Source organism: Dendrobates tinctorius, unplaced genomic scaffold, assembly GCF_039654945.1.
Source record: "Dendrobates tinctorius isolate UK_male_01 unplaced genomic scaffold, ASM3965494v1 ptg000285l, whole genome shotgun sequence".
NCBI lineage: Eukaryota > Metazoa > Chordata > Amphibia > Anura > Dendrobatidae > Dendrobates > Dendrobates tinctorius.
Window position 1 is genome coordinate 1,679,206 of NW_027361952.1, and position 16,841 is coordinate 1,696,046.

Below are 16,841 nucleotides of genomic sequence, written 5' to 3' on the forward strand. Positions count from 1 at the left end.
GACAATCACCCGGGCTCAGTCGCTTGTTGGTCAGTAGACCGGAGGGGCAATCCTTTCTCCAATGTCCAGAATCGCCGCAGTGAAAACATCATTTTCACATGTGCCGTTGTCTCCTTTCCTTTTCTTTGAGGTCGATGGTTCCCATCTCTGTGACTTCCAATGTATGACTGGCTCCCCTTCCTTGGGAGAATAACGGTCTCTCAATTTGCACCACTCCCCTCGCCCGTAGCCTGCGATCCATTCGGGTGGCCTGTGTCATAGCCTCTTCCAGGGAATCAGGCAGAGGGTGGAGAGCCAAGGCATCTTCCAGATGTTCAGACAGGCCTCTACGGAACAAACCCCAGAGGGCGGCGTCATTCCAGCAGACCTCAGCAGCCCAGCGTCTGAACTCTGAGCAAAACCACTCAGCTGAGTGCTTCCCCTGGCACACACTCATCACCATGTCCTCAGCCATATGCATTCGATCAGGCTCATCATAAATATGCCCCAGGGCTTCAAAAAATGCATCCACATTCTTACGCTCAGGGGCTGTGGTCGGAAGGGAGAAAGCCCAAGCTTGGGGGGCTCCCCTTAACAGAGACATAATGACCCCGACTCTCTGACCTTCATCCCGAGAAGAGTGTGGTCTAAATGAAAAAAAAAAGCTTACAGCCCTCCTTGAAAACTCTGAATTTCCTTTTATCTCCAGAAAAGGTATCTGGTAACTTAACCGGAGACTCAGGGGAAACTAATGTAACATCCCGAGCCCCCGATGAGAATACCCCCTGCACAGTGTCAGTGATCAGCTGCTAAGACTGAGCCAGGACTCGTTCTCCAAGGAGTTTCTGAGACATCTGAGTCAGGTGCCTCACCTGCTCAGAAAGAGCGTGCATAGGATCCATCACACACACAGGAGAATAGGAGCAGAGAAAAAAAAAATGGTATGGGTCAGTTATAATGTCAGAGACACCGCACTACACTCACTCACAGAGCCAGTGCGCGTGTCCTGAGTACAGAAACAGTGCTAAAAGATACCTGTGGAGCAGGGCAGCAGAGGTGACAATGCGTGCTTCAAACTATTAGTGTCAGGGTCCAGTCAGCGCCGGAAAGTAAAGAGGCACAGGACCTGCGGACACTGAAGTTAGCAAGCTGGCACAGGACCTATGGTCAGGTGACTGCAAGGGGGCGGGGCTTAGTATCCTGCTTACAGATATGACAGGACACCATACAACAACTCAGAGTCAGGCAAAACGGAGGTCACAACAGTACGGGCAAACGAGGCACAGGAGGGACAAACAGACGTGTAGTCAGACAAAGCCAAAGGTCATACACAAGAGGGCGACGTGGTACCAAGGGGACGAGCAGAGAGAAGTTGAGTCACAAGCAGAGAGTCATACACGAGAGGTAGCGCAGTACAAGAGGGGCAGGCAGAACTCGTAACAGGGACAGAACCGGATCAAAACCAAACAAGCAAGCAAGATATCAGGCACAAGGCACACGTACGCAAAAGGTCAACTAACTTAGCCGAGGGCAGGAGTATAACTGACACCGGACCTAGGTCCAGTGAGCATTAAATAGCCGCCCTCTGCCAGAGAGAGGTGGAACAATTAACCCCCAGTCTGATCAGGACGGGCCAAAGCGAAACCCCGTCCTGGATCATGACACTTACACTGTGAAAAGCCTGAGTCAATTTCATGACACCTTCCTCGTGTCTAAGCCCTGATGACAAGGTATTTTTAAACATAGTCAATCAATACCTGGCCGACAAAACCAGTGTACTCCCTAATTCCTCTGCGACCTTCAGCTATTGGGTCTCAGAGCAGGACACTTGGCATGAACTATTGATCTGTGCCTTTGAGGTGTTGTGCTGCCATGCCACTAGCTTCTTTTCTGTGCGTTTTTTTAGTGCCATTGCAGGGGTCATAACAAATAGCCGCTTTCACATGTCCACAGAAAGTGCTGACAGACTCCCTTTGATAAGAACAAAACCTGGATGAAACCAGGCTTTTCCACACCACCAGATGAAAGCAGCATGTAAATGTTATATTATAAATTTTCAATATTTGAATGAGGCCAGCAAGTTGTGGCCTACAAGGGTCTATGGATGACTGGATGACCCTATATATATTTTTTTTCCTGACTTTGCACTTTGTGCACAGCTTTCTTGAGTGTTGGAGTGCATCAACAGCAGTTTCAAAATATTTTAATGAGGTCTGCAAGTTGTTGTCTTCAAGGGTGTATTGATGACTGTATTTCCCTGCTTACAGTATATTTTTTCCTAGCTTTGCACTATGTGCCAAGCCTTTATATGTGTAGAAGTGCCACAACTACACTTTCTTAATTATTTTATAAGGCACTCCAGGGTGTATGAAGGGTGTATGGATTACCCTAATTGTAATTTTTGGCAGGCTTTGCTTTTAGTGGATAGTGTTTATGAAACTAGGAGTACCACTACATGGTATATGAGACCCTCCTTTTTTGTCTAATACAGGGTGTATCTTAGTCACTTAGATTCCCTAATTTTTGGTACTTCTTGCTACTTTCTTAAATTACACTGAAATTTCCAATTTTTTTTATAAAAAATTCAATTTTGGTTTACTTAAATTATTTTTTAAATCCTTGCCTTATATACAGTCATATGTTAAAGTTTGGGCACCCCTATTAATGTTAACCTTTTTTCTTTATAACAATTTTGGTTTTTGCAATAGCTATTTCAGTTTCATATATCTAATAACTGATGGACTCAGTTATATTTCTGGATTCAAATGAGGTTTATTGTACTAACAGAAAATGTGCAATCTGCATTTTAACAAAATTTGACCGGTGCAAAAGTATGGGCACCTCAACAAAAAAGTGACATGAATATTTCGTAGATCCTCCTTTTGCAAAAATAACAGCCTCTAGTCGCTTCCTGTAGCTATTAATGAGTTCCTGGATCCTGGATGAAGGTATTTGTGACCATTCCTGTTTACAAAACAATTCCAGTTCAGTCAAGTTTGATGGTCGCCGAGCATGGACAGCCCGCTTCAAATCATCCCACAGATGTTCAATGATATTCAGGTCTGGGGACTGGGATGGCCATTCCAGAACATTGTAATTGTTCCTCTGCATGAATGCCTGAGTAGATTTGGAGCGGTGTTTTGGATCATTGTCTTGCTGAAATATCCATCCCCTGCGTAACTTCAACTTCGTCACTGATTCTTGCACATTATTGTCAAGAATCTGCTGATACTGAGTTGAATCCATGCGACCCTCAACTTTAACAAGATTCCCGGTGCCGACATTGGCACCACAGCCCCAAAGCATGATGGAACCTCCACCAAATTTTACCGTGGGTAGCAAGTGTTTTTCTTGGAATTCTGTGTTTTTTTAGCCTCCATGCATAAGGCCTTTTTGTATGACCAAACAACTCAATCTTTGTTTCATCAGTCGACAGGACCTTCTTCCAAAATGTAACTGGCTTGTCTAAATGTGCTTTTGCATACCTCAGGCGACTCTGTTTGTGGCGTGCTTGCAGAAATGGCTTCTTTCGCATCACTCTCCCATACAGCTTCTCCTTGTGCAAAGTGCGCTGTATTGTTGACCGATGCACAGTGACACCATCTGCAGCAAGATGATGCTGCAGGTCTTTGGAGGTGGTCTGTGGATTGTCCTTGACTGTTCTCACCATTCTTCTCTGCCTTTCTGATATTTTTCTTGGCCTGGCACTTCTGGGCTTAACAAGAACTGTACCTGTGTTCTTCCATTTCCTTACTACGTTCCTCACAGTGGAAACTGACAGGTTAAGTCTCTGAGACAACTTTTTGTATCCTTCCCCTGAAAAGCTATGTTGAATAATCTTTGTTTTCAGATGATTTGAGAGTTGTTTTGAGGAGCCCATGATGCCACTCTTCATAGGGAAATCAAATCAGAGAACTACTTGCAAGTGGCTACCTTAAATACCTTTTCTCATGATTTGATACACCTGGCTATGAAGTTCAAAGCTCAATGAGGTTACAAAACCAATTTAGTGCTTCAGGAAGTCAGTAAAAAGTTGTTAGGAGTGTTCAAATCAAGAAAATGATAAGGGTGCCCATACTTTTGCACCGGTCAAATTTTGTTTAAATGCAGATTGCACATTTTCTGTTAGTACAATAAACCTCATTTGAGTCCAGAAATATAACTGAGTCCATCAGTTATTAGATATATGAAACTGAAATAGCTGTTGCAAAAAACAAAATTGTTATAAAGAAAAAAGGTTAACATTAATAGGGGTGCCCAAACTTTAACATATGACTGTACAAGCTATAATATATAAAAAAAATGTTAAAAATGTGTTTTCCCTGAAAACAAGTCCTGATTTTGAATGTTTTATTGTCAGTTCTTAAAGTGGAGTAAAAGTATGACACCACTGTTCTCAGCACCGATTTGGGAGAGAGATATGCTTCTTGGTGTCTTCCCCATGTTGTTCTTCTTCCATTCAGCACTTTCCCCATCAATTTCGTTATTTTCACTGCCACTCCAATCCTCTTTGTAGGGTCTGCCAGAAAAATGCTTGGATTTCCCATTGATTCCCATTATAACCGTTACTCGAAATGAGCACTAGGAATTCAAGTAACGAACATCTGAGCATTTTAGTGCTCGCTCATATCTATTGTCCCAAGGCCAAAGGCTGTTCTTCATCACCTTCATCTATAGCCAACAAGATACCAGCCCTTGACAACATTGCAAATATCCTGATTCTGCTTGGCAGAGACATTATACTACAAAAGGTACACCAGTAAATCAATGGGTCACTAGATGCTCCATTCTCCCAATAATCCAGTGAACAAGAGTTATTTGTTAAGTCCTGAGGGAACAACTGATTGTAGATTGAAGATACACTTGAATTCTGTCATGATCCAGGACGGGATTTCGCTTTGACCCGTCCTGGTTAGACTATGGGTTAATTGTGCTGCCTCTCTCTGGCAGCAGGAGGCTATTTAGTGCTCACTGGACCTGGGTCCGGTGTCAGTTATACTCCTGCCCTCGGCTGAGTTAAGTGACCTCTTGTATACGTGTGCCTTGTGCCTGATATCTTGCTTGCTTGTTCGGTTGTGATCTGGTTCTGTCCCTGTTACGAGTTCTGCCTGACCCTCTTGTACTGCGCTACCTCTCGTGTATGACTCTCTGCTTGTGACCCGACTCCTCTCTGCTCGTCCTCTTGGTACCACGTCGCCCTCTTGTGTATGACCTTTGGCTCTGTCTGACTACCCATCTGTTTGTCCCTCTGTACCTCGTTTGCCCGTACTGCTGTGACCTCTGTTTTGCCTGACTCTGAGTTGTTTGTATGGGGTCCTGTCCTATCTGAATACAGGACGCTAAGCCCCGCCCCCTTGCAGTCACATGACCATAGGTCCCGTGCAGACTATTCAGTTTCAGTGTCCGCAGGTCCTGTGCCTCTTTACTTTCCAGCACTGACTGAATCCTGACACTATTAGCCTGAAGCACGCCTGGTCACCTCTGCTGCCCGCTCCACAGGTATCTTTTAGCACTGTTTCTGTACTCAGGACACGTGCACTGGCTCTATGAGCAAGTGCAGTGCGGTGTCTCTGACATTATAACTGACCCATACCATTTTTTTTTCTCTGCTCCCATTCACCTGTGTGTGTGATGGATCCTGTGCACACTCTTTCTGAGCAGGTTAAGCACCTGACGCAGATGTCTCAGAAACTCTTTGGAGAACAAAGAGTCCTGGCTCAGTCTCAGCAGCTGATCGCTGACACTGTGCAGGGGGTTCTTTCATTGGGGGCTCGGGATGTTACATTAATTTCCCCTGAGTCTCCAGTGAAGTTACCAGATACCTTTTCTGGAGATAAAAATGACTTCAGAGTTTTCAAGGAAGGCTGTAAGCTTTTTTTTTCCTTAAGACCACACTCTTCTGGGGATGAAAGTCAGAGAGTGGGGGTCATTATGTCTCTGTTAAGGGGAGCCCCCCAAGCTTGGGCTTTCTCCCTTCCTACCACGGCCCCTGAGCGTTTGACTGTGGATGCATTTTTTGAGGCCCTGGGGCATATTTATGATGAGCCTGATCGGGTGCGTATGGCTGAGGACAGGCTGATGAATGTTTGTCAGGGGAAACACTCAGCCGAGTGGTTTTGCTCAGAGTTCAGACGCTGGGCTGCTGAGGTCTGCTGGAACGACGCTGCTCTCCGGGGGTTGTTCCGTAGAGGCCTGTCTGAGCATCTGAAAGACGCCTTGGCTCTCCACCCCCCACCTGATGCCCTGGAGGAAGCTATGACACAGGCCGTCCGAATGGATCGCAGGTTACGGGCAAGGGGAGTGATACAAACCGAGACATCATTATTCTCCCAAGGAAGGGGAGCCAGTTCTTCATTGAAAATCACGGCGATGGGAACCATCAACCTTAAGGAGGAAGAAAGGAGACAACGGCACGTGAGAAAATGCTGTGTTCACAGTGGCGAGTCTGGACATTGGAAAAAGGATTGCCCCTCCCGGCCACTAACCAGCAAGCGACTGAGCCCGGGTGATTATCGTGGAGGTCACCCAGGCTCTCAGGTACCCTTTTCTGCATTTTCTAAAATGTCATTTCAAGTGGAACTTTGTTGTGGGGGTGTCTCCACATCCACTTCTGCCTTCGTGGATTGCGGTTCATCATTGAACTTTATTGACTCTGACTTGGTGGCCAGGTGTAAGTTAGGGACAGTTAGGTTGGAGACTCCAATTCACCTTGTTGCTATTGACAAAACACCACTGGTTAAGAATGACATTGTGTTTTGTACGGAAGAGTTTCTCCTTAAAGTGAGTTCCTTACACCAGGAACGTATTTCATGTTTTGTAATGAACAACCTGCCTGCGGGACTGGTGTTGGGGTTCCCCTGGTTACAGCTGCATAATCCTCTGATTAATTGGGAATCTCGGGACATTGTTAAATGGGGTCCCTATTGCTCTGAGAAATGTCTTGTTTCTGTGTCTGTGTTGTCCGTGGGTCTAGAAGGCATTCCGGAGTGCCTGATAGATTATACTGACGTTTTCTCCGAAAAAGAGGCTGAGGTTTTACCACCACACCGCCCATTTGATTGTGCCATTGACCTGGTTCCAGGTGCTAAATTGCCCAAAGCCCGCCTGTATAACCTCTCGGGTCCGGAACGGGCTGCGATGAAGGAATATATTTCCGAGAGCCTCCGTAAGGGACATATTCGTCCTTCTGTTTCTCCTGTGGCGGCAGGGTTCTTTTTTGTAAAAAAAAAAGACGGTGGTTTGCGCCCATGCCTCGATTTTCGTGAGTTAAATAAAATAACTGTGAGGAATACTTATCCCCTTCCACTTATTCCTGATTTATACAATCAGTTGTCCGGAGCTAAGTGGTTTTCGAAATTAGATCTACGGGGAGCGTATAACCTTATCCGAGTCCGGGACGGAGATGAATGGAAGACCGCTTTTCTCACTACTGAAGGGTTGTTTGAAAATTTGGTCATGCCCTTCGGCCTGACCAACGCTCCAGCGGTCTTCCAAAATTTCATAAATCATGTGTTCTCCAATTTGATTGGACGTTTTATGGTGGTGTATTTGGATGACATTTTAATCTACTCGCCTGATAAACAGACTCACATTGGTCATGTTCGGGCAGTTCTCCAAAGGCTCAGGGAGAACTGTCTGTTTGCTAAACTTGAAAAATGTTTATTTTTTGCTCAGGAACTGTCCTTTCTGGGGTTCATCGTTTCTGCTGAAGGGTATCGCATGGATCCTAATAAGGTGCAGGCCATTCTCGAGTGGGTTCAACCGTGTGATTTGAAGGGTCTGCAACGTTTCCTAGGGTTCGCTAATTATTATCGGAAATTCATAAGGGGGTTCTCACAGGTGGTTAAACCCCTCACAGACATGACTCAAAAGGGGGCCGATATCAAGAATTGGTCAACCGCAGCGGTAGCGGCATTTCAGTTTTTGAAAAAATGTTTCATGTCGGCCCCGGTTCTTATCCAACCGGACCCCTCTGAACCATTTATTGTTGAGGTAGACGTCTCAGAGGTGGGGGTGGGGGCGGTATTGTCCCAGGGACCCGCCACTTTGACCAATTTAAGACCTTGCGCCTTTTTCTCAAAGAAGTTCTCCCCTGCGGAGAGAAACTATGATGTGGGGAATCGGGAACTTCTGGCCGTAAAATTGGCTTTTGCAGAATGGAGGCATTTTTTGGAGGGGGCTGTTCATCCTATAACGGTAATCACGGACCACAAAAACCTAGCTTACATTGAGTCAGCTAAAAGGTTGACTCCCAGACAGGCTAGATGGTCACTTTTTTTTCCCGATTCAACTTCTCGATCACTTTTCGACCAGGATCCAAGAATATCAGAGCGGATGCATTGTCACACAGTCTTGATCCGGTGTCCCCCCCGGAACCTCCATCCTCCATTCTTCAGCCTGGGGTGGTGGTGGCAGAGGTTTCTAATGTGTTGGAACGGGAGATTCGAGAAGCCCAGGCTCTTGCACCTCCAGCTAAGCCGTTGGATAAACTTTTTGTGCCAGCTCAGTTTCGTCTCAAGGTCCTCCAGGAGTTCCATGACTCAGTTCTGGGTGGACATCCAGGGATCTCAGCGACCCGGAAGGCCATTGCTAGAATATTATGGTGGTCTTCTTTAGCCTCTGATGTTGGGGAGTATGTGTCTGCGTGTGAGGTTTGTGCCTGTGCGAAAACTCCCCATAACCGGCCGGCCGGGGAATTGGTACCACTGCCAATTCCTGAGAGACCATGGACTCATCTGTCCATGGATTTCATCACCAACCTTCCCCCTTCCAAGGGTAATACCGTGGTCTGGGTCGTAGTGGACAGGTTTAGTAAGCAGGCACATTTTGTACCTTTGGCAGCTCTACCTAATGCGGAAACATTGTCCAGATTGTTTGTGGAGCATGTGGTGCGGTTGCATGGGGTACCCCTGAATGTGGTGTCTGATAGGAGAGTGCAATTTGTGTCCAGATTTTGGAGAGCTTTTTGTAGGAGGTTGGGTATTGGTCTGTCCTTTTCATCCGCCTACCATCCAGAGACTAATGGGCAGACTGAGCGGACCAATCAGTCTCTGGAGCAATTTCTGCGTTGTTTGACCTCAGCCCGACAGGATGATTGGTGTTCTGTGTTACCATTGGCTGAGTTTGCATTTAACAACCGCACTAACCAGTCTACGGGTACATCTCCTTTTTTTTGCAATTATGGGTTTCATCCTCATTTTGGAGAATTTTCCCGCTTGAATTCTGGGTGTCCTGGGGCAGACGAGACGATCCAGCGGTTGGGGGAGGTATGGCGGGAGGTCCAGAATAACATTACGAAGGCCCAGGACAAATTTAAATTTTTTGCGGACAAAAAACGATCCGTGGGTCCAGTGTTTCAGGTCGGAGATAAGGTATGGTTATCCACCAAAAATATAAGGCTCAAGGTCCCCTCTGCGAAGCTTGGACCCAAGTTTATAGGTCCCTATGTAATTACCGAAGCAGTTAACCCGGTGGCTTTTCGGTTGAGTCTTCCGCCATCTCTAAGGATCCCTAATGTTTTCCATAAGGCCCTTTTGAAACCTGTGAGGTCCAGTGGGGAGGGATCATCATCTTCCCCGACACCGGTTCTGGTAGATGGGCAGGCTGAGTACGAGGTGGAACGAATTGTCGACTCCAGGTTGGTCCGTCGCGCCCTTCAGTATCTGATACATTGGAAAGGCTATGGTCCTGAGGAACGCTCGTGGGTTCCTGCTCGATCAGTTCATGCGGATCGGTTGATCCGAGCCTTTCACGCCAAGTACCCTGAGAGACCTGGGGGTCCGGTGGCCCCCCATTGAGAGGAGGGTACTGTCATGATCCAGGACGGGATTTCGCTTTGACCCGTCCTGGTTAGACTATGGGTTAATTGTGCTGCCTCTCTCTGGCAGCAGGAGGCTATTTAGTGCTCACTGGACCTGGGTCCGGTGTCAGTTATACTCCTGCCCTCGGCTGAGTTAAGTGACCTCTTGTATATGTGTGCCTTGTGCCTGATATCTTGCTTGCTTGTTCGGTTGTGATCTGGTTCTGTCCCTGTTACGAGTTCTGCCTGACCCTCTTGTACTGCGCTACCTCTCGTGTATGACTCTCTGCTTGTGACCCGACTCCTCTCTGCTCGTCCCCTTGGTACCACGTCGCCCTCTTGTGTATGACCTTTGGCTCTGTCTGACTACCCGTCTGTTTGTCCCTCTGTACCTCATTTGCCCGTACTGCTGTGACCTCTGTTTTGCCTGACTCTGAGTTGTTTGTATGGGGTCCTGTCCTATCTGAATACAGGATGCTAAGCCCCGCCCCCTTGCAGTCACATGACCATAGGTCCCGTGCAGACTATTCAGTTTCAGTGTCCGCAGGTCCTATGCATCATTACTTTCCAGCACTGACTGAATCCTGACACTATTAGCCTGAAGCACGCATGGTCACCTCTGCTGCCCACTCCACAGGTATCTTTTAGCACTGCTTCTGTACTCAGGACACGTGCACTGGCTCTATGAGCAAGTGCAGTGTGGTGTCTCTGACAAATTCCATTTGTAATAGTTGCCTGTGGTAATTACCACCTCTACCATTATTGAGAACCTTCTGTAATCCAAAGAGACATACACCATGAGACCTGCTATTCTGCCTCTTCCTGATGGCTGCAAATCCCAAGTGTTCTAATTATCAGCTTCTTATATTTTTTTATAACTTGTACTCACACCACCAGGCGTCTTCAGATAGTTTTAACTCCACCAGCAATGCAACTGTAGAAAGACCAGGAGAAACGATGATGTTTTCTTCCAGAATCTTGTATTAATTACAATGAACAGTAGGTAAAAAGGAGTAATCTGTATAGGAGAGTACACATGCGTCTAGAGTAATGGCTTCTGTAGGCTAAACTGAAGAAGAAGGGAGGAGCAACCTAATACAGAGCCCAACTACGGGAGGAACATAGGGACAATCTTCACACAGTCTAATTCTACCTAGCAACAACAGGGAATTTTGCTGATTGGAGGAAAAAACTCAACACAGAGAATATACTGTACATTACAGGTTGTTCCCATTCGTGGGACACAACACCTGCCATTATGTACCGATAAAAAATTAGCAGCAATAGGGGTTAAGATCTATCCTCACTCACTTCTTGTTTCCTTGGATGTGACAGGACACACACAAGTTACTGATTTGTTCATTATTGCTTACTATTTATACACGTGCTTGCACACTTGTGAGCAGTAGTGATGAGTGAGTTTTCCCAAACATGCTCGGGTGATCTCCAAGTATTTGGATGTGCTCGGAGATTTAGTTTGTGTCGACACAGCTGCATGATTTACGGCTGCTGGACAGCCTGAATAGATGTGAGGAATGCCTGTTTGTTAGGGAATCCCCTGGTGGTGGTTAGGCTCTTAGAGGTCAGTCCCCTGCTGATCTTTTTTTTGTCTCAGAACCTAACTTTGATGGAGAAATTCAGGAATATCAGTGCTCTGCAGAACAGTTGCCTGCCTTCTCCCTCTGACCGCTCCACTGCCTCTTCCTGCCGGTTTCGGGGCTGCCAATTGCTCCCCTCAACTCTGCTGGCATTGCTCTGCATGCCATATTCTCAGGTTGGCTCAGTGACTTCATCATTCAACACCTCATCTTCCACCACCGCACCCTGGTCCTCCTGACCTGGTGAGCTAAAAACAACCCGAATTATTGGCCACTGTGTCTCATAATCATCTTCCTCCTGTGACAAAATTTGTTGTTCCCCACCATCATCTTCATGTGGCCGTGGCTTCTCTGAGTTTTTAGCATCACTAAACAGAATATCCTCGGCTCCCTCTTGGAACATACAGGGTGTGAGGGAACAATCAAGAAATGATGTTGTAAAGAGCTCCTTGGAGTGCCCTAGTGTGGTATTACTAGTCTCCTGGGAGTCAATAAGGTAGGAGGATCAGAGTGAGGATTAAGTGATCCAGACTGTTGGCTGGTGGGACTGAACAGTGAGGAAGACTGGGTGGTGCTGCCAAACATCCTGGAAAAATTATCTGCTATCCAGCTGACCACCTGTTCTCACTTCCTCTGGCTTTAGAAGTGGTGTACTGTGCCTCCCTGCAAAGTGGGACTGGAACCTATGTGTCGAGGATGGCCATGTTTCTTGTGCTCCTGAAGCAGGTGTACTCATACCTGCCCCACATCCTCAGCGTCTGCATTCACCATCATCAGCACTTCTACTTACTTGTCCCTTATCTCATGCCTTAAGCAATTTCTATAGGCTAGGTCTCTTGATACCAAGGTTATCTTTAAAGGGGTTGTCCATTCTTTTCACATAATCTCAGTACATATCTGGGCTGCAGAATGGTGACAATAAGTAATTTACCTTCTGTCACCAGTTTGCAGGGTTTTCTAGATATCACTCTCTTGCTTCTGATCAGAGCGTCCAAGGGGGGTGTTCTGGCATTGAAATGAGAACTGGTCGTTTCCTCCTACTCTACTAAAAACCTGCCCTCTATAGCAACAACCCCACCCTCCATAGCCACAGGCCCTCCCTGTCCACATGAACAAGCCCTCCTCACACAGTAACAAATCCTCCCCCTCTAGCAGCCTCAGTGCAGAGAGCAGAACCACCCAGCTGTTCCTCCCCCAGACACACACTGAACAGAGATCTATGGAAAGTGAAACTCTAGTGAGGAGGGAAAATCATCCTGTATTCTGGGCCACTCCATGATTACAATTCATAAGTCACTCATTATCAGTGATTCCTTCCCTCAGTGTCCCAGGCTGCTGGCAGTGATGGGGCTTGGGCTGGCAGTGAGAACAGACTGTGTGATGGCCAGTGATGGAGGTCTGCAGCTTCTATTCTGCACAGGGGATGGCAGCTACTGATGTAATCTGTTCTGTGACAAAGCCTCTGCTTTGTGAATGAGACAGCTCTGTGTCACTGATGTCTTCACTCAGCAGCAGATTTGGTGCAGTGTATGTGTGAGCATGTCTATTTGGTATACAGCCTGCAGCAGCCATCTATTCTGTATACAGCCTGCAGCAGCCATCTATTGTGTATAAAGCCTGCAGCAGACATCTATTGTGTATACAGCCTGCAGAAGACATCTATTGTGTATACAGCCTGCAGCAGCCGTCTATTGGGTGTACAGCCTGCAGCAGTCTCTATAGTGTATACAGCCAGCAACAATCTATATTGTGTATGTGTAATGTATATATATATTATGCTGGAATGGAGGCAGAGCTGGAGTGAAGGATGGGTGGCATCTCCAGGGGACCCGAATATGTTGTCAGTAAGGGACCCTGAAATTTCGAGTGTCAGCCCTGCAGGGATGAGGTCATAGATGCAGGGCTGCCACTAGGAATTTCGGGGCCCCATACTGGCAAAATTTTCGGGGCCCCTTGAAACTCCGCCCAGGCTCCACCCAGCCCCGTCTCCACCCCTCGAACCTTCCAAAGTCCCACCGCTCTCTTGGAACAACTCCACTTCTGCACCATGTCCTCACAAATCACACATTAACAGTTCCCATCACCACATACATAGCCAGCAGCTTTTGTTTTAGCCAAAAGATTTTTTAATCCACCACCACGACAAAGTAGACTCTTTTGGCCGGGCCCTACTCTACTGTAACTTACTAAACATTTGCTAAAATATCCAATACAATTTTGGTATATTTTTATTTATTTTTCCATTTTTAAAATTACCAATAATGCCACATACAAGGGACAAATACCACCGCACCATGACCAGCCACCATATTACCACCACATGGTGAACTAAAATCCCATATACAAGGAACAAATACCATCACGCCATGACCAGACCACATTTTACCACCAAATAGTGACCGGGGCCCCACTCCGGTCATTGGGCCCTATCCAGTAAGGGCAGTAATGCCCTGATAGCGCCCCTGCTTAGGTCAGTGGGTTTGGGAAGAAGGATACTTATATTATAAAGTTTTTGGGAATATTAGGAATAATTAAGGTATATAAAAGAATTGTCCAGCAAAAAGTGTATGGCCGGGGTCACACGAGTGATGATTCTCTCATGTGAGAGAATCAGCTTAATTATGCTACTGACACTCAGCTCAAACTCTCATCCAAGTGTCATCTGATTCTCTTGCATGAGATAATCAGAGCACATTGAGAAGACAGGGAACTTAATTTCTCCATCTTCTCCATTGTCTGAGGTCGTGGATTCAGACTGCACTCAGCTGACAGCTGCACGGCGTGCTGCAGATTATTTTTCCACAGACGAATTCGGTCTGTAGAAAAAATCACAGATCTGCGATGCCCCAAAGTATAACACTGTGCTGAGTGTTATGCAATAAAACATCACATAGCACTCAGCCGTGTTATACGCTTGTGTGAGCGAGGACTGAGACCCTTCATTTCCCCTGCAGATCTTCTCATCAGCCTCTCATGCTGGAGTCCGGCCTCAGTTACTTTTCTGTAACACTGTGGAATATTTGCATACTTTTAGGGTGTGTGCACTTGTTGCGGATTCTGCTGCGGATTTTTCCACACAAATTTCACTGAATCCGCCAGTAAAATGACCTGCGTTTTACCTGAGAATTTTCTGCAGATTTTGTGCAGATTTCCACAGCGTTTTTACACTTTTCGATTCCTATAATAAAAGAGGTGTAAAAATGCTGCGGATCAGCACAAAGAATTGACATGCTGCAGATTTAAAGCCGCAACATGTGCACAACAGTTTTGGTTTTAGATAGTCTTTTGGGCTATGTGCACACGTAGTGAAACGTGCTGCGGATTTTTCTGTGCGGATTTGGAAAAATCCACAGGTCAAAAGACCTGTGGTTTACCTGTGGATTAGCCCTGCGGTTTCACACCTCACAATGGAGGTGTGAAACCGCTGCGGATTCCGCACAAAGAATTGACATGCTGCGGATTGTAATCCACGAAAAAATCCACAGTATGTGCACTGCGTTTTTCATTCTCCATTGAAAACAATGGTACTGTACACCGTTCCACAGAGCCAAAACCGCTGCGGATCCGCAGCAGAATCCGCAACATGTGCACATAGCCTAAGGGTACAACGCAGCAGAATCTGCAATGTGTGCATATACCCTAACTTATACTGTGTTTGTGATTATATATATATATATATATAGTGTGTGGTTGTGTTACATAACATCTCTGGGAGATGCTATAAATCCTGATGAGCAGTGTCCTGGCCCCCTGTCCCCTCCAGAGAAGGATAAGGCTGTTGTGCCCCCTCTGCCCCTGACAGGACACCACAGCTTCATTCTGAATACTGAAGTTTTTTTTACATAAGTTTGGAGAGTAAATGCAGGGAATCCTAAGAGGGGGCTGCTGTGTACTGTCAGGGGGCAGGCTGTGCTCAGCGGTCTTATGCTTCTCTGTTGTTATCTTGGTCTATAGCTGATACAGACAGGGGTCAGACTCAGGACATAGCAGCTTCCTTCCTTGGTGAGTGGCTGCTGTGCTGATAGTGTGACTGACGCTGTCACTGAGCACACAGCCCACTCACTGAGGATCCATCTGCTACAGGGACTGGACTAGATCCTGGCAAGACACTGGCCATACACTTAAACAACACAGGCTCAGACACTCACCGTGGGACTGAGGGCTGCACTGCTGCTCAGTGACTCGCTCCAGACTGTGTGGCGGGAGAATACTATATCTGCACTGCACTAAGCCCGCGCTCAGCCAGGATTGGATGCTGGAAAGTCCCGCCCTCCTGTTGCTCAGCACTGACTGCCTCTCCCAGCTGTCTGTCACAGTGACTCCTGCTTCCTCCTCACACTCAGCGCTCCGGTTTATGAAAATTCTGAGCGTGGGGCCCCTCCAGCTCCCGGGGCCCCTTACACCAGTAAGGCTAGTAATGCCCTGATGGCGGCCCTGCATAGATGGAAAAAGACATCAAGGTGGAGAGAGCACAGAGGGGAGAAGACAGCACAGGGGAAGAGCACACAGGGGAAGACAGCACAAAGGAGAAAGCACATGAGGGGAGAAGACAGCACAGGATGAAGAAAGAGCAGACAGGGTGAAAGACAGCTCCACAGAGCTCACCCCATCGTGACATCACTGCCCTCATGATGCAATAGCATCGGGCCCACAAATTATAAGAATCAGAGGTATTACAATTACGGTTTGCTCTAATAATCTCACCCAATGGAATCGCTTTAATTGTATGCGCTGGATGGTGGCTGGTAGCATGCAAAATAGTGTTACCAGCTGTCTGCTTTCTATAAGTTTTAGTAGAAATCTCGCTTCTCTATTATCAAAACAACCCAAAGAAAAACCTTCATCTATGAGTTTGTCAAACACAATCATAATGTCACCCAATTTTTGGACCTGACTTTGGAGGGGAGAATGTTCTCTAGGATTTTTGCTAAAACTTATCGAAAGCAGACAGCTGGTAACACTATTTTGCATGCTACCAGCCACCATCCAGCACATACAATTAAAGCGATTCCATTGGGTGAGATTATTAGAGCAAACCGTAATTGTAATACCTCTGATTCTTATAACGCAGAAATAAATAGCATTGAAAATCGCTTACAAGCTAGAGGATACAAAAACTGGATGATCAATAGAGCCAAAAAAATAGTAGATACAAATAAAAAAATCAAAAAAATTAAAAAATTCAAAAAATCCACTGGGATTAGAAGCAAAACAAAGATCTAAAGAGTGGAAGAAGAGCCATACATTGCAAAATAATTCACTTACACTTGTTTTGAAATACAGTAATCAATTTGATATCATCAAACGTATGTTTCACAAAAATATTTCCATTTTGAGAGAAGATAATATCTTAAATAATATTTTACAAAATAACTACAAAGTAGTATATAAAAAGGCTACCACACTAGCCAATATTCTTTCACCAAGTGCCATCAGATCTTCTCAATCTAAAGGTAATTGGTTAT

At 46.1% G+C, this 16,841-nt stretch overlaps 1 protein-coding gene across 2 annotated transcripts in view; it reads right to left on the bottom strand.

The window, feature by feature from the left end:
* LOC141072653 (granzyme A-like) overlaps positions 1–15,589 on the bottom strand; it is a 122,893-nt gene extending 107,304 nt beyond the window's left edge. The window contains exons 1-2 of one of the 2 annotated variants that reach the window (XM_073559952.1): positions 15,525–15,584; positions 10,668–10,712 (exon numbers count right to left, since the gene is read on the bottom strand). The gene's annotated coding sequence lies outside the window, so the exon portion shown is untranslated. Of the gene's footprint in view, positions 1–10,667; positions 10,713–15,524 lie in introns of both variants that reach the window. The other variant, XM_073559953.1, reaches the window with a different exon arrangement.
* Between the last annotated feature and the right edge of the window lie 1,252 nt (positions 15,590–16,841).